The sequence below is a fragment of the Bos javanicus genome, chromosome 4, assembly GCF_032452875.1.
Source record: "Bos javanicus breed banteng chromosome 4, ARS-OSU_banteng_1.0, whole genome shotgun sequence".
Classification (NCBI taxonomy): Eukaryota; Metazoa; Chordata; class Mammalia; order Artiodactyla; family Bovidae; genus Bos; species Bos javanicus.
Window position 1 is genome coordinate 14,188,019 of NC_083871.1, and position 25,778 is coordinate 14,213,796.

Consider the following 25,778-nt stretch of genomic DNA (forward strand, 5'->3'; position numbering starts at 1 on the left):
AAAACAGAACAATACTAATCTAGACTACTATACAGGGAAGACGAATCGTAAGACAGGCACCAATGTGACGGTAACAGAATTTTGGTAAGAAATCAAAGAAAGCTTTGTAGAGCGGGTCTCAAAAATTAGTGAAGTTCTGATATGCAGTAGAAGTGGGGGAGGGGTCACTTTAGGGGAAAAGGCTGCAGAAAGGCAGGTGCAAAAAAGTATGGGAGTCTGTAAGGAAAACAGTGAGGAACTAATTTTCTCTGGACAGTAAAGTGCATCAGAGAACACTGGAATGAGATCAAAAGTTGAGAGATATAAGTTTCTGAACAAGGTCATGATCTGATCAGATCTATCCATCGGAAAGAACAAAACAGGCCACAGAGGCTTTGACTTCCAATGAGTAAACACATCCATGGAGGATGTCTTAGGAAAGTTCTTTGCCACTGTTTTGTACTTGTTTAGTCACTGAGTCGTGTCCGACTGTTTGCAACCCCATGGACTGTAGCCTACCAGGCTCCTCTGTCCATGGGATTCTCCAGGCAAGAATACTGGAGTGGGTTGCCATGCCCTCCTCCAGGGGATCTTCCCATTCCGAGGATCAAACCCGCAGCTCCTGCTTTGACAAGCAGATTCTTCCCCACTGAGCCACATGGGAAGCCCCGTTTTGTATTATAAACATCCAAGTATTTCAGTGATACATTGGGATAGTCCAAGTCTCCAGGAGATAGAAGGAGAAAGAGAACAGGAGTGGTTTCCCCTGTTTCACTGAACACTTACTTCTAAACATTTAACAGAGAAAACACATTTTTATACAGAGCACGAGCTACAAAGCTAACTTTGCTATTTCCCGGAATGTCACCTGATTATAATGATAATGCCACCAAGAGAGGAAAACTCTGGTGTGTTCATTACACCGTCTCTACGTTGCTCACTACTGAAACACCCTTCCGAACGGAGGGGAACACTCAGGCACAGCAGGTGCTATGGAAGAACACTTGCCCAGAACGTTTCTCCTCAACTGTAGTCTGCCTCACTGAGAATCTCGCTGTGAGCGGGACCAGGCGTGCGCGGGCACGGCGGGGGAAACACAAACGTGGAGTGGAAGGTCCTGGCCTGGACTAGCTGACAGCTGCTGGGGGATGGGAGGTGGCCACGTGCATCTGTCTCCCCCAGAACGCAAGCTGCGTGTCAGAAGTAAAAAGAAGAAGAGAGAAAGCATTCGGGGGGCACAGTGATTTACGCTGCCTGGAAGAATGTAGGAAGGCTCCACAAACCTGTGGCATTTAAAGAGCAAATGTTCAAGCTGAAAAGAACGTAGAGATCATCGGACTTCCACCTCCTCCTTTTACTTCTGAGAAAACCAGAAGATGTGATGGCTTATGTGAGGTTTAATAATTGGCTTCTGCCATTGGCCTGAGAACAAAGTATCCTGGTTTCCATTTGACTGAGACCGCATTCCAAGTGGTAAGGGAGGATGGAGAGGGAAGAGAAGCGGAGGGGGAGGACGATCCACGTGGAGGGAAGAACTCCATACAGAGGTGATGACCAACAGAGTGTGCTGTGCCTGGAGAAGGACGGAGGCGCTACCCACCCTGCATCTCGTGATCCTGCGGAGCCGAAGGGTGGTTGAGCTGTCATGCCAGCCACCTGAAAGCCTAGAAAGACCAGCTGGAGAATCCTGATTTTTTCTTTTCTTTTTTTGCAGGCAGTAAGAAATCACTGGAGGTTTGGGGGTTAAAAAATATCAGGGTCAGATATTCGTTTTAGAAAAGGAACTGGGACACAAGATGAATGTAACAGAGAAAGATGAAACGTGGGGGGAAAGGAGGAGATGGGGGAAGAGAGCCTGACGGCTAGAGTGGGCAGGGGTGTAAACCCGAGCTGGAACACTAGGGCAGGAGAAAGGGGAAAGGAGGGGAAATACAACGGCCGCAGGAGGACTTAGCACGCAGGCGCGCACTGTAAATGAAGCTGCCCGCAAGCGTTCACTCAGGGAGGCACGCGCACCCGGCTCCAGACCACGGAAGCCCAGCGGAGGAACGTGTTTCTGATTGGCTGCTTTCTTCTCGCCACCACCCATCATCGTGCCCTGGGACCTCCGCAGAGCAGCACCAACAATCCCACCGCCACACACTCACCAGCTTAACCTAGGGGTCAGTTTGTCAAGGCAAAAAATATTCACGGTCGCTAAATTACCCCTGCACAGATGGTGGTGAATTAAGACAAATCACAAAGTGTGAGTAGAAACGGGATGTCTCTTTAATGTGAATAAAGGAAGACTTAAATAACCAGAAAAAGAGAATCTCATCTCTCTTAGAACGAAGCCTCCTCTGGCAACGTCAGAGTGATTTCATAATTGGCCAAAGAATGCTCTGGTATTTTAGGCATGTTACAGATACCAAAAAGGTATGTAATTTGCTAATCCTGTAGATACAAGTATCATGTTGATACGTCTACGTAGGAGGTATACAGATGAACCATGAAATAATAACGCTTTACTGTTCATCAACGTCATTTTGGATTTTCAAGGTAATCTGACTAGAAGGCTATCAGAATAATTATATAGGACTATATTTATTTACAGTGTGATATCTAAAAACATTGTGTGTGTGTGTATATATATGTTTTTCATATAAACAGTACTCCAGACTCACTTTACAGATTTAATGGGATTAACATAAATTACAATAAAGGATCCAAGCTTAATCAAGTTCAGACCTGGCTGGTGAGCTCACTCACTTCCTTTTCTACCCTCAACTTCCCAAAACTTCGACAGGGGTGAGTGAGTGCTCAATCACCTCAGTCCTGTCTGCCTCTTTGAGACCCTATGGACCACAGCCTGCCAGGCTCCTCTGTCCATGAGGTTTCCCAGACAAGAATACTAGGGTGGGTTGCCATGCCCTTCTCCAGGGGATCTTCCCAACTCAGGGATCGAACCAACATCTCCTGCATCTTCTGTATTGTGATTGGATTCTTAACCACTGAGCCACCAGGGAAGCCCTGGACAGTGGCAGATGCCCTCTCTGATAAATCACACAACTCTGACAAGCTCTGTGACTGGTCTCTAAGGAACAGTCCCACTGGGACACTGATGCTCACCTTCAGCATCTGACTGACAGTGGGATAAGGGGAATCTCAAGATTCAGGGAGAGTAGGTTTCCAACTACACTATTTCATGCTTCTGACACGAGCAGAGAGTTTGTTATTTTTTTTTAAGTGAATCATTTTTGTTCTCCAAACCACCAGAGCTATTGTTCTTCTGAAAGCCATTTATAACAGCACCTACAAGTCCTTTAAAGTCTGGGTAAAACAGCTGAAACACTACACATTGCTTTCACACACCAAGCCGAGGAGGAAGGGGATTAAAAGTGGAGTGCCTCTGGACATCATGCTTAGGATGATGCCAGACTGCACATCTACTGTGCACAGAGGAAGATTCCAGAGGATACATATACCAAAGTGATGGCAGCGCTTCTTTTTTATTATTTTTATTTTTAATTGGAGGATGGTTGCTTTATGATGTTGTAGTAGTTTCTGCTATACAACCATGTGAATCAGCCATAAGTGTTAAAGTGTGTGTGTGTGTGTGTGTGTGTGTGTATCTCCTCCCTCTAGAGCCTCCGTCCCGCCCTGCCCTGCCAGCCCACCCCTTAGGTCATCACAGTGCGCCAAGCTGGGCTCTGTGTTAGACAGCAGCTTCCCACTAGCTATCTGTTTTATACCCAGGAATGTACATATGTCAATGCTACTGTGTCAGTTGGTCCCACCCTCTCCTTCCCCCACAGCAGTGCTTCTTCACAGTAGCATACTGTAGCCTCCTCTCCTGCCCTTCTCATTTTGCAAGGGCTAGCTCTCAGCCTGGAGAGACTTACAATAGAGAATATATACTGAAAATTATGACATTATGGAAAAGTCATAAGCAACACAAGAGAAGTAGAGATAAACCACTCTATGAATTCAGAGGGGGGAGAGGGTACTGTTACACTGAGAGAAAGGAGATGGAGAAAGTAAAATTAGGAACACATGGCATCAGAGGGAAGCTGTGCCCACACGGTCATGTAATATTGGTCTTACAAGAGAGAGCAGATGATCAAGTTGAGAGGGCAGGCAGGGAATGGAGAGACCGTTGACTCCAGTGGGAATCTGGGGGCGGGTCTGTGTGCTGAGTGCAGGCCCTTGCTATGAACATACAGAGGAAAAGTACAACTTCTGCCCTGAACACCTGGAGGTCTGAGGCTGGGGAGGGGAGGGGCAGATGGTGAGTGAGGAACCAAGGAAAGAAGACTGGAGATGAAGAGCCACAGGAAGTGCAAGCAAGCTAGAGTAACGACGAGTGCAAAGGCAAGCATGGTGCCTGCAATAGCAGATGAAGTCTGGAACTGTTAGTGACGTGATGGGTTTGGGCTTCAGACCATTCGATCTGTCAGAAGAGTGTAAAGTGAATTGGAGGGAGAAGAGCCTGGGTATGGGGAGACTGCTGGCTGAGTCCAGGGAAGACTCCTGAAGACCTGAAGGAGAAAGAACGGCTCCTTATGACACGAGGATCGAAGCATATGGCACCTCGCTCTGCAGGGGGCAACCCAACAGCACAGCAAGTCTTACCTTTTCGTTTAACTGGAGGATAACTGCTTTACAGTGTTGTGTTGGTTTCTGTTGTACATCTTCATGAACCAGCTGTAAGTGTACATATGTCCCCTCCCTCTTGAAGCTCCCTCCCACTCCTCTAGGTCATCACAGAGCACCAGGCTGAGCTCCCTGCATCATACAGTGAATTCTCATTAGCCACAGCAAGAGTCTGAACAATGCGCACACTCTTTGACACCACAATCCCACTTCTCAGAATTTACCCTAAAAAATAATCAATGGACGCGTGCAAACTTAAACCTATAGGAATGTTCAAGCAGTACTGTTAACAGTGAAAAGAGGGAAAACCACCTCAATATGTGACAATGCATGACTGATTAAAGGACCATTCATACACAGAAAACCGTCCAACCACTACCAACTGCAATAAACAAATTCATGCCATTAAGTAGAAAGTTGGTTACACAAATTATATACAGACAACAAGCCCATTTTGTTAAAATGGACAAAAAAAAAACGATACGCAAAAAGAGTTTCGAGAGTGAACACCAAATTGTTAGAGGTATCTCTAGGAAATTAAAATATTAGAAATTTGAATTTTTTTTTCCTTTTGCTTGCCTATATTTTCTAATCTTTTCAATATACACATACGAAATTACTTGTGTAGTAAGAAAAAGAAAAAAAAATTCTATGAAACAAAACAGCAAGGACCTAAACTTGGGTACTGGCAGAAAGACTGAATAAGATGGGGTGTGGGGGGAGAACTGAAAAAAGAAGCAAATGACTGTGGAGAGGCTCACACCACCGCTGGCCATCCAAGGTGGAAAACCTCCAGGTCTCTTCCTCCCTGCTGTTGCTTATTCTTAGTCGCCAGTAGCTTGTACCCCACGTGGTCCCTTTCATCTCTCGCCTGGTTCCTATCTCCAGGCCAGCTCTGCGGCTATGAAAGTTTAAGCAACTGCACATAAGGATCTGATCGCTTTAGACTTCAGAAACTTTGGTCGTAGACAATGCACCATATCAAAATCCAATTACGACTTTTACTTAAGGTTCCTAACCACAAGAGTGCTTCGCAAAAATAACTTCTCCTTACAACCCTCTTCTGTGTGCACAACAGAAGCTAAACAATTGCACAGGATTAATGGCAGAGATAAAAGTAAAATCTAACTCCAAAAGCTGGGTTCAGACCACCAGACCATCAGGTTCACGTGTCTGTGAATGTCAAAAGACAAAAAAACAAAAACAGAACTAGGCTCTCCTGTGATCGCCAGTTTATCAGAAGAGTTTTGGCCTCCGTGACTTGAACATCTTTAACAACTTTGGGGGTTTTCCAGTCTTTTATCTCCCTCCTGAATGCCTGGCAAATATACACTGTTCAGGCCACCAAAATATTTGTACCCTACACTTATTATATGCCAGGCAATGCTCTTGGCACTGGGGATACCATGAAAACAAATCCATGTCCTCGAGGAATTTCATTCCACTGGAGAAGGGAGGCAATGAGCACAAACATACACAAATAAAGATGAGATGATTCTAGATCAGATAACAGTTGTGTAGAAGATAAACCTGAAAAATGCATTAATGTAGTGCTTCTTAGTCCTGGCAAGCCTATTTAATGGACATGAGGAGGAATCAGATCAATCATATTTTTTTGTTTTCCTATAAACCTTTTATTTTGTATTGGGGTATGGCCAATTAACAACAGTTAATCGGTGACAGTTTCAGGGAAATAGTGAAGGGACTCAGCCAGACAGACACATGTATCCATTCTCCCCCAAACTCCGCTCCCATCCAGGCTGGCACATAACACAGAACAGAGTTCCATGTGCTGTACAATAGTCTTCATTGGTTATCCATCTTAAATATAGCAGTGTGTACACGCGTTTCTTTGTTTTTTAACCTTCCCATGCAGCTGAGCTTGAGAACAATCGGGCTAGATGGCGAGAAGATGCCTCTTGGGGAGGTAGCATTAAGACCTAAATGATGAAAAGGAGGGAGCATGGGTATTTTGGTGGAAGAAAGCTCACTGTGAAATTGGGCCCTACCACCAACCTTGGCAAGTTCCCAGAGTGGGGGGTGGGGGTGGGGGGGGGGGGCGGTGTGCAGGCAGAGAGATAGGGATGAAGGAGGGTGCAGGGCACACAGATTGCTTTTCATCCACACACTTGGATTTCATTCCAAGTACATCACTCCCCTCTGCTGAGGACCTCCAGTCATGTTGGGGAGTCTTTGGCAGGGGGAATGATGTGAGCTCCTGGAAAGAACACTCGGGACACCTTGGAGCACAGACTGTAGGTGAAGCAGTGAGTCCAGTTTCAAGTGGGTGGGACCAGGGCCATTGCAGGAGAGTGAGAAACAGAAGTAGTCAAATCCAGGATACGTGCTCTAGACAGAGCTGGCAGGCTTGTCCCAGAGGTCAAAGCACACAGCTTTTAAAGCCCCGGAGCAAGTCAGGTGTGCCCTGGGGACGCCCGGTGGCCTGAAGCCACTAGAGCAGCACAGACTACTAAGGATATGAGATCTGCTACTTGAGCAGATGATGGAGGTCATGAATAAAGATTTTATTCAATACCCAACAGATGGTTAGTAAGTACACAAACTAAGCTTCAATAGCTCTAAGCATATAAAGCAACTGTTAACACTCTCTAGAAAGAGACAATGAGTTATGACCTCATTTTATATTCTAAAAACCAGTTATATATGGGAATCTCGAAAAATGGTACAGATGAACCCATTTGCAGGGCAGGAAAAGAGACACAGAGGACAGAGGCAGAGAAAAGGCTTGCGGACCCGGCGGGGGGCTGGGGGGTGTGGAGGAAGAAGAGGGTGGGCGGAATTGAGAGAGTAGCCCTGACACATATACACTGCTACTGTGAAAGAGACAGCTGCTGGGAAGCTGCCGCATGGCACAGGAGCTCAGCCTGGTGTCCGTGGTGACCAGAGGGGTGGGATGGAGGGGGTGGTGAGGGGAGGAGGTTCGAGACGGAGGGGTGGAACCACACTTATGGCTGATGCATCTTGCTATATGGCAGAAACCAACATAACATTGTAAAATAACATTGTAAATTATACTCCAATTAAAAAAAATTTTTTTAATCAGTAACAAGGTAGAAAGAAGCTGGAGTTCTAGTTTACCCTTTGCCTAACTGGCAGCATGGTTCTGCTGGACAGGTTGGAACAGACCTCCTTTCCTCATCTTTCACAGGTGCCCTACAATCCCATTTTCTTCCATCTTCAGGCACAGGGAGCCGTCTGCAGCCACCCCGGCTCCAACACCAGTTTGGCATTTCCAGGAGGGCATCTGTTCTTGGGCCAACTGGGGTCCCCTGCTCCACCATGCATTCAGGTTGAAGTCTCACGGCAGCGTTTGCCAAGGGGCTATTTAAATTCACTGGCTGCAATGAAATCTGGCAGATTGAGTATTGTTCAAACAAGCAGGCTACTGTCTGGCTTCAAAAACCTATTAAAGATTTTATTAGCAATTTTACTGTATTGTTATCATGAATTTAGCACACTATAAATACCAACTCTGCATATATCATGGTCCCCATATTGCCAAAAGAAGATAAATACATAGGCTCTTGTAACTGTGAGCTTAACTCAGTAAGTGATATGCCCATACTTCCAGAACTACCTGTCTGGCCACTGCCTTGCAGTTCATTTCAAACAGCACGTGAGCTGCCCGAGTCTGACTGTGCCACGTACTGGGGTTAACAGAGGGTATTCTTATATCTCCAACATTTTCTTCCTTATCAGAGGGATCAAACATGTTAAACAAGTATGATTAATCCCTGTTCTACTCCACTTTTGCTAACAGTTCATTCAGTTACATACCAAAAAGTATGTAACCTACACATCCTCTATACCCCATTGCCTCTTTCCTTCCTTGTTAAATGATACTGCCCAAGGACCTAAAGAGAACTGTCTGGCCACCTCCCATCTTTCAACCTTTGAATTATAAAAATGTTCTAATCATGGACAATCCCTATAAGACGTCAAGAAAAAGAACCACCACAAACTTTGTAAAACTGAGACAAATCATATTCTCTATCTCCATAAGATTCTATTCTTTTTTTCTAAATAAATCATTATTTTAAAAAGAAAACCTAAAAAGCTATCTCATTACATTACATTGTATCTATTCTGAATAGTTACCTATATGGAGAGATTTCAATACAGTATACCACAAATCATCTTTATTTTAATTATATCACAGGGGCATTTTGAGTTCTGGCCAAAGACTTTCATTCTTTTAAATAAAAAGCATACTCCGTTCATGAGAATATAAATTGGTGCAGCCACTGTGAAAAACATTACAGAGGTTTCTCAAAAAATTAAAAATAGAACGACCATTATGACCCAGCAATTTCACTCCTGAGTATGTATCTCAAGAGAAAGAGAACACTAATTCGAAAAGTTACCAATGTTCACAGCAGCATTATTTGCAACAGCTAAGATAGGGAAGCAACCTAACTGTACATGAACAGATGAATGGATAAAGAAGAGGTGACTGATACATAAAGAATGAACTACTCAGCCATAAAGAATAAAGATTTTTGCCATCTGCAGCATCATGGATGGACTTGGAGAATATTATGCGAAGTGAAATAAGCCAGACGGAGAAAGACAAATATTGTATGATATAAGTTATATGTGGGACCTAAAAAATACAACAAACTAAAACAGAAAAACACAAATACAACCAACTAGTGAATATAACAAAACAGCAGCAGACCCACAGACACAGAGAACAAACTGGTGGTTAACAGTGTTGGGAGAAAGAACGGGTTAGGTGAGATCTAGGGGTAGAGGATCAAGAGGTACAAATTATCATGTAAAAACTAAGCTACACAGATATACTGTATGACACAAGGAACACAGCCAATATTTTTAAATAACTAAAAATAAATTAAATTATTAAAAGATTGATGAAAAAGAAAATAAAAAGTACACAAAGTTACCAAAAAAACCCACTATAAATGACTCATTTTTAAACTGGGGATTGCCTATAAAGGGGAAAAAAGTTGAAAGACAGAAAGACCATAAATGACCCATTCAAAAAATGGGCCAAAGAACTAAATAGACATTTCTCCAAAGAAGACATACAGATGGCTAACAAACACATGAAAAGATGCTCAACATCACTCATTATCAGAGAAATGCAAATCAAAACCACTATGAGGTACCATTTCACGCCAGTCAGAATGGCTTCGATCCATAAGTCTACAAGCAATAAATGCTGGAGAGGGTGTGGAGAAAAGGGAACCCTCTTACACTGTTGGTGGGAATGCAAACTAGTACAGCCACTATGGAGAACAGTGTGGAGATTCCTTAAAAAACTGGAAATAGAACTGCCTTATGATCCAGCAATCCCACTGCTGGGCATACACACTGAGGAAACCAGAAGGAAAAGAGACACGTGTACCCCAATGTTCATCGCAGCACTGTTTATAACAGCCAGGACGTGGAAGCAACCTAGAAGCCCATCAGCAGATGAATGGATAAGAAAACTGTGGTACATATATACAATGGAGTATTACTCAGCCATTAAAAAGAATACATTTGAATCAGTTCTAATGAGATGGATGAAACTGGAACCTATTATACAGAGTGAAGTAAGCCAGAAAGAAAAACACCAATACAGTATACTAACGCATATATATGGAATTTAGAAAGATGGTAACAATAACCCTGTGTACGAGACAGCAAAAGAGACACCGATGTATAGATCAGTCTTATGGGCTCTGTGGGAGAGGGAGACGGTGGGGAGATTTGGGAGAATAGCATTGAAACATGTATAATATCATGTATGAAACGAGTCGCCAGTCCAGGTTCAATGCACAGTACTGGATGCTTGGGGCTGGTGCGCTGGGACGACCGAGAGGGAGGGGACGGGAGGGAGGAGGGAGGAGGGTTCAGGATGGGAAACGCGGGTATACCTGTGGCGGATTCATTTCGATATTTGGCAAAACTAATACAATATTTTAAAGTTTAAAAATAAAATAAAATTAAAAAAATAAATAAATAAAATAAAATAAAAGAAAGACCATTGGTGAAAAAAGGGAAAAGCAGTTGCTATAACTATAATGAAAAATCCATTTGGGTAAGAGATGAGAATACCAAACTACTTTACCTGCCTCCTGCGAAACATGTATGCAGGCCAAGAGGTAATAGTTAGAACCAGACATGGAACAATCAGATTAGATCAGATTCGTTCAGTCACTCAGTCGTGTCCAACTCTTTGTGACCCCATGAATCGCCAGGCCTCCCTGTCCATCACCAACTCCCGGAGTTCACTCAGACTCACGTCCATCGAGTCAGTGATGCCATCCAGCCATCTCATCCTCTGTTGTCCCCTTCTCCTCTTGCCCCCAATCCCTCCCAGCATCAGAGTCTTTTCCAATGAGTCAACTCTTCCCATGAGGTGGCCAAAGTACTGGAGTTTCAGCTTTAGCATCATTCCTTCCAAAGAAATCCCAGGGCTGATCTCCTTCAGGATGCACTGGTTGGATCTCCTTGCAGTCCAAGGGACTCTCAAGAGTCTTCTCCAACACCACAGTTCAAAAGCACAATTCTTCGGCGCTCAGCTTTCTTCACAGTCCAACTCTCACATCCATACATGACCACAGGAAAAACCATAGCCTTGACTAGACGAACCTTTGTTGGCAAAGTAATGTCTCTGCTTTTGAATATGCTATCTAGGTTGGTCATAACTTTCCTTCCAAGGAGTAAGCGTCTTTTAATTTCAAGGCTGCAATCACCATCTGCAGTGATTTTGGAGCCCAAAAAAATAAAGTCTGACACTGTTTCCACTGTTCCCCATCTATTTCCCATGAAGTGGTGGGACCGGATGCCATGATCTTCATTTTCTGAATGTTAAGCTTTAAGCCAACTTTTTCACTCTCCACTTTCACTTTCATCAAGAGGCTTTTTTTAGTTCCTCTTCACTTTCTGCCATAAGGGTAGTGTCATCTGCATATCTGAGGTTACTGATATTTCTCCCAGTAATTTTGATTCCAGCTTGTGTTTCTTCCAGTCCAGCGTTTCTCATGATGTACTCTGCATATAAGTTAAATAAGCAGGGTGACAATATACAGCCTTGACGTACTCCTTTTCCTATTTGGAACCAGTCTGTTGTTCCATGTCCAGTTCTAACTGTTGCTTCCTGACCTGCATACAGATTTCTTAAGAGGCAGATCAGGTGGTCTGGTATTCCCATCTCTTTTAGAATTTTCCACAGTTTATTGTGATCTACACAGTCAAACGCTTTGGCATAGTCAATAAAGCAGAAATAGATGCTTTTCTGGAACTCTCTTGCTTTTTCCATGATCCAGCGGATGTTGGCAATTTGATCTCTGGTTCCTCTGCCTTTTCTAAAACCAGCTTGAACATCTGGAAGTTCATGGTTCACATACTGCTGAAGCCTGGCTTGGAGAATTTTGAGCATTACTTTACTAGCATGTGAGATGAGCGCAATTGTGCGGTAGTTTGAGCATTCTTTGGCATTGCCTTTCTTTGGGATTGGAATGAAAACTGACCTTTTCCAGTCCTGTGGCCACTGCTGAGTTTTCCAAATTTGCTGGCATATTGAGTGCAGCACTTTCACAGCATCATCTTTCAGGATTTGGAATAGCTCAACTGGAATTCTATCACCTCCACTAGCTTTGTTCGTAGTGATGCTTTCTAAGGCCCACTTGACTTCACATTCCAGGATGTCTGGCTCTAGGTCAGTGATCACACCATCGTGATTATCTGGGTCGTGAAGATCTTTTTTGTACAGTTCTTCTGTGTATTCTTGCCATCTCTTCTTAATATCTTTTGCTTCTGTTAGGTCCATACCATTTCTGTCCTTTATCGAGCCCATGTTTGCATGAAATGTTCCTTTGGTATCTCTGATTTTCTTGAAGAGATCCCTAGTCTTTCCCATTCTGTTGTTTTCTTCTATTTCTTTGCATTGATCGCTGAAGAAGGCTTTCTTATCTCTTCTTGCTGTTCTTTGGAACTCTGCATTCAGATGTTTGTATCTTTCCTTTTCTCCTTTGCTTTTCGCTTCTCTTCTTTTCAGAGATGGCAAGAGTGAATGTCGACATTCTAGGAATCAGCAAACTGAAATGGACTGGAATGGGTCAATTTAACTCAGATGACCATTATATCTACTACTGCGGGCAGGAATCCCTCAGAAGAAATGGAGTGGCCATCATGGTCAACAATGAGTCCAAAATGCAGTACTTGGATGCAATCTCAAAAATGACAGAATGATCTCTGTTCGTTTCCAAGGCAAACCATTCAATATCACAGTAATCCAAGTCTATGCCCCAGCCAGTAATGCTGAAGAAGCTGAAGTTGAAAGGTTCTATGAAGACCTACAAGACCTTTTAGAACTAACACCCAAAAAAGATGTCCTTTTCATTATAGGGGACTGGAATGCAAAAGTAGGAAGTCAAAAAACACCTGAAGTAACAGGCAAATTTGGCCTTGGAATATGGAATGGAGTAGGGCAAAGACTAATAGAGGTTTGCCAAGAAAATGCACTGGTCATAACAAACACCCTCTTCCAACAACACAAGAGAAGACTCTACACATGGACATCACCAGATGGTCAACACCGAAATCAGACTGATTATATTCTTTGCAGCCAAAGACGGAGAAGCTCTATACAGTCAGCAAAAACAAGACCAGGAGCTGACTGTGGCTCAGACCATGAACTCCTTATTGCCAAATTCAGACTTAAATTGAAGAAAGTAGGGAAAATCACTAGACCATTCAGGTATGACCTAAATCAAATCCCTTATGATTATACAGTGGAAGTGAGAAATAGATTTAAGGGCCTAGATCTGATAGATAGAGTGCCTGATGAACTATGGAATGAGGTTCGTGACATTGTACAGGAGACAGGAATCAAGACCATTCCCATGGAACAATGGACTGGTTCAAAATTGGGAAAGGAGTATGTCAAGGTTGTATATTGTCACCCTGCTTATTTAATTTATATGTAGAGTACATCATGCGAAATGTCAGGCTGGATGAATCATAAGCTGGAATCAGGATTGCCATGAGAAATATCAATAACCTCAGATACATGGCAGAAAGCAAAGAGAAACTAAAAATCCTCTTGATGAAGATAAAAGGAGATCAACCCTGAATATTTACAGGAAGGACTGATGCTGAAGCTCCCATACTTTGGCCCCTGATGTGAAGAGTCAACTCACTGGAAAAGACCAATGCTGGGAAACATTGAGGGTAGGACGAGAAGGGAGCAACAGAGGATGAGATGGTTGGATGGCATCATCGACCAATGGACATAAGTTTGAGGAAACCCTGGGAGACAATGAAGGATGAGGAAGTGTGCTGCAGTCCATGGGGTCACAAAGCATCGGACACTACTGAGCAACTGAACAACACCAAAGTAGATTTTTTTTTTAAATCTAGGTTTCTGAGATCTTCCCTAATTCTTTTAAGGCTGGATGAGAAGACTTTCAATGCTATTTAAATGGTTAATGCCTAAAAATAAAAATAAAATTTTAAAAAAGGCACTTCCTAGCAGTCCAGTGGTTAAGACTCCATGCTTCTAGTGCAGGGGGCACAGGTTCAATCCCTGGTTGGGGAACTAAGATCCCACATGCTATGCAGCATGGCCATAAAGAAATACATTAATTAAATAGCAAATGAAGAAGGATAATGGGGAGATAAAATGCAGGTAAGCCCGATAAATCAATAACTGAAAAGTCAGCAGGCACACACACTGTTAACTAGCATTTTTTAAGTGACCTCTATCACTGCATAACGCAGCTGCCTAGCTGTCAGATCCCCGCGGAAATCAGTACTTTAAATGCTTTCAGTAGACTACGTGCCACCAGACCCTTTGGAATACCCAACTTCAGTCTCCAGTTTGATTAGTACAGTTGAGAGCTGAAAAGCACAAAAGCAGCCTGTGCTCCAGAGACTCTGTGAGCAGCTACAGCACAGCAGACAGATCAGGGAACAACCTTCTCATGCACAGTTAGCAGACATCCACGCTGCCTGGGTTTCCCAGGTGGGGCTAGTGGTAAAGAACCCACCTGCCGATGCAGGAGGCATAGAGAGACTGGGGTTCAATCCCTGAGTTGGAAACATTCCCTAAAGGAGGGCACAGCAACTCACTCTAGTATTCTTGCCTGGAGAATTGCATGGGCAGAGGAGCCTGGTGGGCTACAGCCCATGGTGTCATTGAGTCAGACGTGACTGAGCACACATGCGCTGCAGGCTACCTGTGGGGCCGCAAGAGAGTCAGAGACAACTAATGACATGCTACCTGTCGGTGTTTTTTGTTCAAATAACATTCTAAAATACCAAAAGCTGATTGAGTCAAATCATTTTGCGATTGCAACACAACACCTTTCTCAATGAGTTTTTCTGATCTCTGGAGCAAAGTGACGATTAAAATGATATTTGGAGCCAAATAAGAGCATCTAAGCAAGCACTGACACACAAAAAGTGGCAAGAGCAAATGTGCCAACGCAGCAAGTGCCCGGCTAGACACTCTGTGACTAAAGAGCAGAAAACTAAATTTTTTTAAAAATATGTGAAACCATGTTTTACTGATTCCCCTTTGAAAAACCTTATCAGTTACTAGGAAATATTTTAACATTTTTCTTTCAGTTATGAATTTCACATTATGGATACACACAATAAGCTTTTTTGTTGTGATCAGAACAGAAGCCCTGAGCACAGCAAAAAATTCAGTGGCTGAAATGGCCTTTATCATATTTTTCTAAATAAAATTATTCATGGTGTGGGCAGGAAGAAACAGAAGTACATAAGTTTGAGCCAGAATATCACATGCACACACAAAAAAGCCAACATTAATATCTGCTGTGCCAGCTGAATTCAAATTAACCTAATTTTACATGTTAATTAAACCAGCTATTTTCTTCTTATTGTATTTTTGCTTCTTAAATAGTAGAGTCTACAAGTGGTTCCCAACAGACTTGTTCCAATAACAATGACGTATTCATTTACTTCTATTATGACCATACAATACAGTAACTGAGCAGTAATTTTTCACAGTCAATTACATGTGTGGTTCTTTATGCTTAAAGATGCTGAAATAATGTGTACTATAGAGCCATATGCCTGAATCTCTAGTCTGCCTGAGGCAGTTGCCCGGGTAACACATTTTCTCTTCGGTTTAGCATAACCCTTCATTGAATATCATTAGGTGTCATTAAATAGCAAACATTAACATGAACTTCAATACACTGCTTAGATAGAGTCATTTTACCCATGTAAACAAGTGCTCCATCATTTATAAGAAGCTTAAAATAGATTATGATTTTCTGTATTTAAGACCATGAAAAAGAAATTTTAAAAGTGCCCATGTGTTGATTCCCAGTTGAATCTGCAGAAATTTCTCTTATATTAATAACAGAACTCAGACCAAGTTTCACGGGCAATACCTCTCATCAATAGGGTCATAATATTTCACTGTAAGCAAAGAAGGATTAGGGTTTAAAATTTTACTTTAAATTTACTTAAAGTTGTAAAATAACTCCATCAATCGCATCTCAGACCATCAAAGACTTTTACTCTCTTTTCTAACAAGGCGAGAGAGCACGGGTTCGGTAACAAAATTAAGAATAAGGTACTTAAAAATCAAGGCATATGGTAAGAAACAGAAAGTAATGGGATAAATTATGCATTATCTAAAACATTTTAAATTTAAAAATTTAAGGAAGTGTTCTATAGCTCAGAAATGGTAATGTGCGGTTTATACAGGGTATTTCAGAGCAATGATTCCATCAAGAAGGGCAGCTGTCCCCAATAATCCCCACCAGCCCTCCATCCCCCCCCACCCCAGATGAGCATCCCTAAGGGAAAAAAAAACGATGTTCTTGCTCCACAAAGTCTCAACACTTGACGCCTTCCCCCTCCCCACCCACATTCCCAAACAGATTACCGCTCCTAAACCATGGAATTACGATTTTTCTGAGATACTTCGTAATTCCATGTAAGCCTAACTGCTCAGGCTAAAAACAATTACAACTCGTCCTTTATCACCTGAGTCACAAAGGGCCTCCAAATTTTCAACGTTTATTTTAAAGGACACACACAAAAAGAAAACGAATCATCAAATGGCACGGCTGTCTCCAACACGCTTTCTCACCTTTCCCAGTAAGGTAGAAAAACCTCCGTGTGCTAGCCACTTCACTCACACGTGACCTCTTTGCAACCCTACGGACTTGGGCCCGCCAGGCTCTTCTGTCCAAGGGATTCTCCAGGCAAGAATACTGGAGTGGGTTGCCATTTCTTCCTCCAGGGGGTCTTCACAGGGATCAAACCCGCATCTCTTATGTTTCCTGCGTTGGCAGGTGGGTTCTTTACCGCTAGCGCCACCGAGAAAAGCAGGTTCTCCAAAACGCTGCAAGTGGGAGTAGGGGTACTGATCAAGGTTCCAAAGGCAGCCCCAGCACTGTCCTCGGTCAGCCCAAGAGTGAAGAGACAGATCTGCCAAGAACAAATAGGTTCTTGCTAGTGAGGGCTGAGATACCAGAAATAACTCTGATGACGAACCGGGATCTTTTTTCTCTTTTCCACATCTGTTTCAAAATAAGGAAGAAATGGCCACACAGAACGGGATGACTGAGCCTCAGGTGCCACACTTCCACCTCCCACTGCTGCACAAATGCCCACGTAACCAAGGAAAACCTCAATCATCATGTTCAGCCCAGCCACTGAGATGTGGCTGGTGAGGAGAAAATCACCTGATATTAAATGTATATTCTGTTTTGGCTTCAACACTCTGGAGTGATGAGGTAAATCATGAGAAACAAATTGAGAAGACAAATAAATCTTTAAGCAAAACATGTTCAAGATATTACTGTGATTAGTATAGATTCAGTCACATCTTTGAAGCCTCTATAATTGGTGTCATGAATGATCTAAGACACTGCTGCTGCTGCTAAGTCACTTCAGTCATGTCCAACTCTGTGTGACCCCATAGACGGCAGCCCACCAGGCTCCCACGTCCCTGATTCTCCAGGCAAGAACACTGGAGTAGGTTGCCATTTCCTTCTCCAATGCACGAAAGTGAAAAGTGAAAGTGAAGTCACTGAGTCGAGTCCAACCCTCAGCAATTCCATGGACTGTAACCCACCAGGCTCCTCTGTCCATGGGATTTTCCAGGCAAGAGTACTAGAGTGGGGTGCCATTGCCTTCTCCAATCTAAGACACTAAAGGATTGAAAGTAAACTTTAAAATTAAAACTAGATTGTATAAACTGTTATTTCAGAAAAAAGTAGCCTAAAAAGAAATATTATTAATGAGAATTGAAACAAAGAGTGATTTCTGCTTACATTATTCTGATTAGGTAATATTTCTGGATTTTACCCCAAATCTACAATAAACAAAATGCTTTTTCCACCTCTATCTTCCATACAGATTAATTTAAATTTTACCACATGAACATAATTTGCTTAAGAACCAGCACAAGATCTGATAAAAATGTAAGTTTTTCATATTTAATTATGTTTTGCTAAACAAATAATCACTAACAAAACACAATAAATTCACCTATTAACACAGGCTACCCATGAACATACAGTCTTATTAAAATAACCAAGAGCATTTATAATAACTACATGAGCCTGCTCTACTTAGCTTTATAGTTTATTTTACTCTCTGGAAGAACCTACATCAATTCTCCAAAAAAAGGGTAAGAAAAGAAAAATTTTTCCATCCAATATATTTCCCCATCCTATCCCACACAGTCTCTGCATTCATTAGCAAGTCTTGTTTCTAAAGATCTCATAATGATATCAAGGGTTTTTTTTTAAGCAGGCAATTAGAACACAGAATAGCAATTGTAAAAAAAAAAAAAAAAAAGCAAAATTAGAAACTGTTGGGAGTACTTTTATACTTTTGCAAGAGCAAATTGGCCTACAAGACTTTTGAGACTCTTGCTTTTTCTAGGTACAACTATTGCTAATTGTGGAACAGCAACATCAGTGTTTTAATGCCTTTTTCTTAAATTGACTTTCTTTCCTGACTAAACTTAAAAAAGAAAACCTTCTGAAATTATCACAATATTGTTTGTTAATGGATCAATACCCAATACAAAAAAAAAAAAAACCTCTGTAAGATTATACCCCAATACAAAAACAAACAAACAACAACAACAAAAAAAAAACTCTGTAAGAAAGCACTACTCAGGAAATTATAAAGCCATAGAAAGAAGCTTTACATGTTCAGCGAATCTCAGATACCTTCAAGGGAGGCTTTCCCTAGATGGAAATGCAATACCCCTAGTGAATTTTAAAAATTATATTCAAAATAAATAACTGGAAAATGATATGAACTAAAATCTATTAGAAGCAACATGGCTGCATCTGTTCAACTCTGCCACAGAAGGCTATAGCTTACCACAGGATAAGCAGAGGAGAGAGGGGCAGAGACAGGCAGCAGCATGTGGTGCCCAGCTAGCCAACTCCTTAGCCTTCACAGGGCGCTTAAAGGGATGGGAAGGAATCGAAAAAGGATCAATAACCTAATCACATGGATGGTCTTCTCAATACAAAGAACCACTCACAGTAATTTTACAAAAACAAAGACTGACCCCAGACTATCGTGGTACCAGCCTACTGGGAGAGGATAAAAATGAAGTGAAAGTGAAAGTCACTCAGTCGTGTCCGACTCTTGCAACCCCCTGGACTGTAGCCCACCAGGCTCCTCTGTCCATGAAATTCTTCAGGCAAGAATACTGGAGTGGGTTGCCATTTCCTTCTCCAGGGGATCTTCCTGACCCAGGAATCGAACCCGAGTCTCCTACATTGCAGGCAGATTCTTTACTGACTGAACTAAACCCACAAAAGTGAAGACAGGATAAGAAAAAAGATTAGCTAAAAGTTTCAGTATCTGTCACACAGATTCAGACTGCCTAAGACATCGTTAGGGTTCCTAGGAGAAAATGACAACCAGGGAGCTTAGTACGTTGAATTCCAGTATGGAACCAGAAGGACAGCCTGAGAATCCTGCTTCTGACTCACTCTATGAGACCACCATCACCCTGTTACCAAAACCAGACAGTTCAGTTCAGTCCAGTCACTCAGTCGTGTCCGACTCTTTGTGACCCCATGAATCGCAGCACGCCAGGCCTCCCTGTCCATCCAACTCCCGGCGTTCACCCAGACTCACGTGCATGGAGTCGGTGATGCCATCCAGCCATCTCATCCTCTGTCATCCCCTTCTCCTCCTGCCCCCAATCCCTCCCAGCATCAGGGTCTTTTCCAATGAGTCAACTCTTGGCATGAGGTAGCCAAAGTATTGGAGTTTCAGCCTCAGCATCAGTCCTTCCAATGAACACCCAGGACTGGTCTCCTTTAGGATGGAATGGTTGGATGTCCTTGCAGTCCAAGGGACTCTCAAGAGTCTTCTCCAACACCACAGTTCAAAAGCATCAATTCTTTGGCACTCAGCTTTCTTCATAGTCCAACTCTCACATCCATACATGACCACTGGAAAAACCACAGCCTTGACTAGACGGACCTTTGTTGGCAAAGTAATGTCTCTGCTTTTTAATATGCTATCTAGGTTGGTCATAACTTTCCTTCCAGGGAGTAAGTGTCTTTTAATTTCCTGACTGCAATCACCATCTGCAGTGATTTGGAGCCCCCAAAAATAAAGTCTGACACTGCTTCCACTGTAAAGACATCACAAAAAAAGGAAAATTAGAGGTCAATAACACTGATGAACATAAATGAAAAAATTCTCAACAAAATCCTAGGAAACCAACTGCAACAATACATTAAAAGTATCATACACCATGATCAAGTGGGATTTATCTCAGGGACATAGGATTTTTCAATATCCACATATCAATCATGTGATATATCCCACTAACAAACTGAAGAGTAAAAGTCATGTGATCATCTCAATTGATGGGGGAAAACTTTTGATAAAATTCAACATTCATTTATGATAAAAACTCTTCATAAAGTAGGCAGAGAGGGGACATATTTCAATACAATAAAAGACATATGTGATAAATCTACAGCTAACATTATACTCAGCATTGAAAAGCTAAAAGCATTTCCTCTAAGATCAGGAACAACTCAAGGATGTCCACTCTCACCACTCATATTCAACATAATTTTGGAAGTCCTAGACAACCTATGGTCTGGGAGAAGATATTTGCAAACAATGCCACCAAGAGATTAATTTCCAAAATGTACAAACAGCTCATATAGTTTAAATTAAAAAAAAATTTTTAAAGTAGCAGAAGACCTAAATAGACCTTTTTCCATACAAAACATACAGATGGCGAACAGGCACATGAAAAGATACTCAATATCGCTAATTATTTTTTAAAATGCAAATCAAAATTACAATGGGGTATCACCTCACAGTGGTCGAATGGCCATCATCAAAAAATTTACAAGTAATAAATGCTAGAGAGGATGGGGAGGAAAAGGAACCCTCCTATACTGTTGGTGGGATATGGAGGCTCCTTAAAAAACTAAAAATAGAATTATCATATGATCCAGCAATCCCACTCCTGGGCATAAATCCAGAGAAAACTCTAATTTGAAAAGATACATGTACTTCAGCATTCACAGCAATAGGCAAGTCATGGAAGCTTCCAAAATGTCCATCAACAGAGGAACAGATCCAGAAGATGTGGTACATATATACAGTATATCCCATCATCTCATGGCAAATAGATGGCGAAAAAATGGTGACAGACTTTATTTTCTTGGGCTCCAAAAAAAAAAAATCACTGCAGATGGTGACTGCAGCCATGAAATTAAAAGATGCTTGCTCCTCTGAAGAAAAGCTGTAACTTATTTGCAGAATCGTAAAAAATGATACAAATGAACTTACTTACAAAACAGAGATAGATTGACAGACATAAAAAGCAAACTTAAGGTTACCCATGGGAATAATAGGGTGTGGGGGAGGTGAGATAAATCAGGAATTTATGATTAACATATACACTACGAAACATAAACAGTAAATTCCTAGAGTATAGCACAGGAAAACTATTCAATATCTTATAGTAACTATAATGGAAAAGAATCTGAAATATATATGTATGTATGTATGTATATATAATTGAATTACTTTGCTGTGCACTTCAGACTAACACAGCATTGTAAATTAACTACACCTCAATTTCTGAAAAAGCACACCAAATACATAAATAACCTGAGTTCATTATACTCATTATAAAAAAAATGCCCCCATTCCCACTAAACAACACCCAACCCACTGAACCTTCAGAACTTATTACATCAACTCCTTATGCTGAAAACTGGCTCAGATCAAGAAAGTAGTTTGGCTGACTCCTATTTCTAACCCAGACCTTTCCCCTGAAATTAATCCAATCCTTACAGTATCTGCCTATCTCTCCAACTACATGTTTAATAGGCATCCGAACACTATCATGCCCAAAAGAAACCTTCCAAACCTATTCCTCCCTCAGAAGCCTTGGAGTCCCTGAGATGGCTCTCTCTCGTATCTATACCCAACCTGTCAAGAAAATCCCCAATCCAATCACTTTTATCATCTCCACAACTAGCCCTCCAGGTCCGGCCATCTTTTTTCTTTCCTTTACTCTGCCTACTTTATTCCATTCTCTGCAAATCAGCTAGACAGATCCTTTCAATCTGTGATTCTGATGATGTCAGTCTAGTGCTCAAAAACTCATGACGTCTACCTACATCTGAAATAAAATACTACAATATCTTTATAATCTGGCTCCTGGATACCTTTCTGATTTCCTCCACACTTCTGCTTATCATTACCAGGCCCTAATCAAACTGGTTTCCTTGCTTCATCTCAAAGATGTCAAGCACACTTTTATCTCAGGCTCTCTACATCTTTTATTCTCTCAGCTAGAAAGCTCAACTCATAGATTAACACATGGCTCACTCTCACTGAGGTCTCTGCCTACACGTCACTTTTCAAAGAGGTCTTCCCTGATCACCCTATCAACTGTAGCACCCCAGAGCCCACGGTCACGCACCATCTCCTTCCCTTGCTTTCTTTAACAGGTACAGCCACCTGCCTCTCAATCACATGTATCTACTGGTTTACACTGTCTATTGCTATATAAGAGCACAACATCTATCTGTTTTGTGTAGAACAGTGCCTAGCACATATGCTGTGCTGTCTTTAGTCACTCAATCGTCTGACTCTTTGCGACCCCTTGACTGTAGCCTGCCAGGCTCCTCTGTCCCTGGGGATTCTCTAGGCAAGAATACTAGAGTGGGTTGCCATGCCCGCCTCCAGGGGATCTTCCCAACTCAGGTATCGAACTCAGGTCTCCCGCATTGCAAGCAGATTCCTTACCATCTGAAACACCAGGGAAGCCTAATACATAGCTGGTGTCAATAAATATTCATTAAATAAATTAATAAATCTGAAATTGACACAGATGTTTAAAGTGTCAAGGTTTTGTCATGTATAGAACATAAGGCCACTCTATAAATCTTTTATTACAGGGGCTTCCTAGGTGGCTCAGTGGTAAAGAACCAGCCTGCCAATGCAGGAGACAAGCGTTCAATCCCTGGGTGGGGAGATCCCCTGGAGAAGGAAATGGCAACCCACTCCAGTACTCTTGCCTGGGAAATCCCATGAACAGAGGAGCCTGCAGGCTACAGTCCATGGGGTCGTAAGAGGTGGACACAAACTTAGCAACTAAACAGACCTCCCTGGTGGCTCGGATGGTAAAGTATCTGCCTGTAATGCAGGAGACCTGGGTTCGACCCCTGGGTTGGGAAGATTCCCCTGGAGAAGGAAACGGCAACCCACTCCAGTATTCTTGCCTGGGGAATTCCATGGACAGAGGAGCCTGGAGGGCTACAGTCTGTGGGGTCACAAAGAATCGGACACGACTGAGCAACTAACACACTAGCAACTAAACATCAACAGAGACTCTATAATCAATATTAATAAAGTTTCTCTATAATTTCTGTGAAAGTTAAATAGTTATCTTCTTTCATCTCTTGCTTTTCTGGACTGAAGATCCCCATATCTTTAAATCAGATTGCTATGGCAGCGTTACCCTCCCAAACCTTCTTTAATTCTGAGAATCTCACTTGGTTCACTAGGAAGTGACTCACTGACAATTATGCCACCATCAATGGGAATGTTAACAGGCACGATCCCCTCACATCTGACTTCAGAAATTCCTCACAACTTAGCACAAGACTTTGAATTTAAGCAACTGCCATATCCTGTACCAATGACACTTAATCGCAAAAATAAATTTGCAAGTGGCCATGAAGCAGAGCTTACATTTGATCCTTTCCTTTAAAATCTTTGATCTGAGTTTTAAACACCGATGGGACAGATAAAGCAATGCCAGACAACCAAACAAGGAAAGAGGGAGGGAAGGGAACAGCATTTGCTCTTCAAACATTATCTGAGCACCCTGACATACTGGGAGGAACGTGGAAGAAGAGTTGCTATTTGCAGCTGGCCCAGAAAGAGCAAGCACCCTGAGAATACTGGGTGCAATCTTACCTCAAGGTTGAGTCTATGAGGAATGAAAGGGGAAGAGTATTCCAAAAATATTCCTAGCCTTAAAAAAAAAAAAAGTGAGGGATGTAAGGACAATTTTCCCTAAGTTTGTGGGTGTGGATGAGATAGTTGGGATCATTCTCATGAAGGTTTCAGGTCCACCTTGCTGCTGCTGCTAAGTCACGTCAGTCTTGTCCGACTCTGTGCGACCCCATAGACGGCAGCCCACCACGCTCCCCCGTCCACCTTAAGTTGGTCAAATAATCAGTCTTAGGAACTAAGAGTACTGCAAAGGGCATCAGAACTTCTAACCAAAGATGTATGTATGCAAAGTTCTCATTCAAGGCTCCATCTTTAACATTCTTCTCTAAATACAAAGCTCCATAGCAGAGCAGACTGGGCACAAACCAAAAAAGGATTGGGTCCAAAGCCTAATTCTACCACTAGATATATTACTTCAAGAAAATTATTCTGGACTTCCCTGGCAGCTCAGTGATAAAGAACCCATCTGCCAATGCAAGGGACAAGGGTTCGATCCCTGGTCCGGGAAGAGTTCACATGCCTCAGAGCAACGAAGTCTGTGTGCCACAACTATTGAGCCCGTCCTCTCGGGCCCCCAGGTCTCAACCACCAAGCCTGTGCACCGCAACCATACGCGTGTGTGCCCTAGAGCCCAGGCTCCACAACGAGAGAAGCCAGCGCAGCAGAAGCCCACGCACCAGAGCTAGAGAGCGGCCCACACGAACAGCAAAAGAGCCGGCGAGACCAGAAATAGACAAAAAAAAGCAAGCCCTATGAAAAACCAGAATTCAAAAAAAACTGTTTAAACTTCATGATTCTGCACCTAAGTTTGTGCGAATGAGCATTAAGTACTTATTTTAAGGACTTGTTGTAAGGATTAAACAAGAAAAAGGGTGGAAATTATTAGCACCGGATCTGGAACCTTCTTTACTTTTTTCATCCTTTAACCATCTTTGATAAAAACATCAGCAGAAAGCTCCGATCCCACAAAATATTTTTGCTTTAAAAGTTCTTCAAGGGACTTCCCGGTGGTTAAGACTCTGTTTCATATGCAGGTGCATGGGTTCGATCCCTGGTTGGGAAAGGTCCCACGGGACACATGGTGTGCCCCCCACCAAAGGTCTTCTACTAATAAGACTGCCCTTCCCCAGGTTTCCTTGCCTCTCTGCAAAGACCCCTGTCTCCCAGCAGGCACAATCTGGAGTCCGCCAGGACAATCCCATTGTACCCTTTATCCTGTGCCTTGGACCTCCACCAGCAGCCCCAGTTCATGCTTCATCACCCACACCAAATCCCCAAAGGGGCTCAGCATTTCCGTATTCTGTCACCTCCCATCTCCCAGAAACCCCCCAGCTGCGCCCTCTAGAACTCACAGCCTGTGATGAGCACAAGCTCACCCTCAGTTGGAAAGGGAATCTCTTCCGGAGGAATCCTGTAAATACCCCTTCACCCATTCACTGGAACCAAAACCTGGTGTTTCCCCAGGTCCATGCCTCCGAGGCAGCGAGGAGCTTCCCTCTGCAGGCCTGGGTTGCACCCTGTTTATAAGTAGGGGAGGTGTACTTCTCTCTCCCACCATCCCCCAAGCCTTCCTTCCAAACCCCCGTTTTAAATACATCATCTGACTAGTGCACAGCACCTCTCCTTGTTTCTATCACCTAATAACCCCAGACTCGCACCCCCTC

At 42.6% G+C, this 25,778-nt stretch overlaps 1 protein-coding gene across 3 annotated transcripts in view; it reads right to left on the minus strand.

Annotated features, from left to right (window-relative positions):
• SLC25A13 (solute carrier family 25 member 13) overlaps nt 1-25,778 on the minus strand; it is a 231,918-nt gene that overhangs the window by 147,613 nt on the left and 58,527 nt on the right. The gene's annotated exons all lie outside the window — the stretch shown is intronic.